A 2154-nucleotide genomic window follows, 5' to 3' on the forward strand; every position below is an offset into this window, starting at 1 on the left:
AGAAAGAGAGAGCGAGAGAGAAGATTTGACAAGTGTAGTTTTATAAAAGCCAAAACAATTAATATAACTAACTAGAAGATTAGAAATAGAAATCCATTGTTTCCAACCTCCTACTGTTAGTAGCCAATTAAACACAAGCATACTTTTAATGGAGTGGACCACTAACTTTCCCGTAACCTTTTGGAACCAGTTATTCATTTTTTTTTTTCCATCTGTTTTTAATTTTAACTTTATTTAAAATTTTGGTTTTTAATTCAGTTTAGTTCCATGGGGAGATTTTTTAAATTATAATAGAGGGGATATTTGATAGGGCTTATAGAAACACAGCACCGCTACAACGTGCTTGACAAATTTGATCAAATTGACAAAAGTCATTAACTAAATATTTGAATTTGATTTTAGTTAGTACATTATCATTTCTGTCTCTATCAATCTTTGTCTTTTTTTCTAAAGTCTAGATTTTTTTTCAGTTAACTAAAAAAATATTCACACCAAGTTTTAGGTTTTTGTTTGGTTTTAGTTAGCTATAATAACCTTTTTTAAAGATTCTGCACAGAGGATGATGCAGTTTCAGCTTTCTTTCTGGCTGTATGTCCAGGTGGACTCTGGACTCTGTGGGACAATCTTACACAACGGAACCAGAGAAAATACAAAGAAAATGTGCGTGTGATAGGATGTTGTGTCCTCTCTATATTTAGTACAGTCTATATTTCCATACTATAAAACGAGGCAATTCCACAGCCTGAAGTGACACCAAGCTGTTGACCTCAGTAAGACTGCTGTATTCAGACCATGGCTGCTATATTAAGTCCTGAAAAGGCTAAACTTGTTACATAACCAAGCAACCAAGCTAACCTAACCCTCTTTCTGGTACGGCAGAAGTACATCGCCTGCAGAACTTGCAATAAAAATAAGTCCCTTGGCAGGAAACTAGACATTTGGTAGCTCTTTCAGGTCAAGTTTATGCTCTTCTCTTACAAAAAATAAATCGTCTTTGAGATAGCTCGAGTTACCGCAGAGAGGAGGAGACTAATTACAAGTGAGCACAAACATTAGCCCAATTTTGCCGAAGAGAGTCCTGGATTAAAAACTTGATTTTGCATCAGATAGTTATTTGCATGATGGGGTCATTTGGTAGATTTTTAGGCTCACTTGTTTCAGTAGTAGGCCAGGCAGAGAAAAGTGAGACAGAATCATGTTCCTCTGTGAAACTGGGATCAGCAGGAGCTTATTGGATGAAGCCTGTGCCTGAAATAGCTGTGCAGTTATATATGAGTTAGAGAGAGAGTGAGAATAGAATTTGCCTCCTCTCAAGGTAACTGACAGTTCACTTAGCCCTGCCCCCTGGTTACTGTTGCTATGCCTGTCAAGTACAAACTTTTTCACAGGAGCAAGTTTGACATGCAATAGTAGGATAATCACAGGTGTTACCAATGATACTAATTAAGGTTTCGTTCCATTTAGTGTAGCAGAGCCTCTCCAGGGAGCCATCATGCACAATAGCAGCATCCTGACTCTGTTTGACCTGAATGGAACTGAACCTTAACTAGTATCATTGCTCTACTATTTTATGTCAAAATGGTTGCTGTGAAAAAGGTCTATGATAATGGTGGCGGATTTACCACTTCAAAAGTAAGCAAAAAGGTCGGCGTACTCACCAGTTGAAGATCCATGATGGTGAAAATAAAGAAACAACATCTCTAGTATTGCAGTGTAGAGCTAATTAGCTTGGTCACTGTGGGTGCTTAGCTTACTTGGACAAGCAACAGAACATCTTTTTAACTAAATTCTGCTTTATTGTTCATATTGTTCAACACTGCTTTTGAAATTTCAAAAGAAAAGGCTTTGAGAATATGAAGTAACAGAACACCACTTGCATTTGTATTTGACAACCTGGGAATGAGAATGGGCTGGGAAGAGTGTAAGAGAAACTACAGTGGCCACAAAACTTGCAAAAAACCCAAAAGGCCCAAGTGTTTGTTTTGTCTGTTCTGGGCTACTGTAGAAATAGCAGACTCCTAGGAAGGCAACCCATAGCGGCTGTAGATAAAAAGGGCTCATTTTAAGTTAATTAGGCTATAAACAAACTACACCTCAGTCACATGACATCAATGTCACCACCACTAAACTTCCAACTTGTAATTAAATCTTATT

This window comes from Morone saxatilis, unplaced genomic scaffold, assembly GCF_004916995.1.
Source record: "Morone saxatilis isolate NCDOM2014 unplaced genomic scaffold, NCSU_SB_2.0 Contig17, whole genome shotgun sequence".
Taxonomy (NCBI): Eukaryota; Metazoa; Chordata; class Actinopteri; family Moronidae; genus Morone; species Morone saxatilis.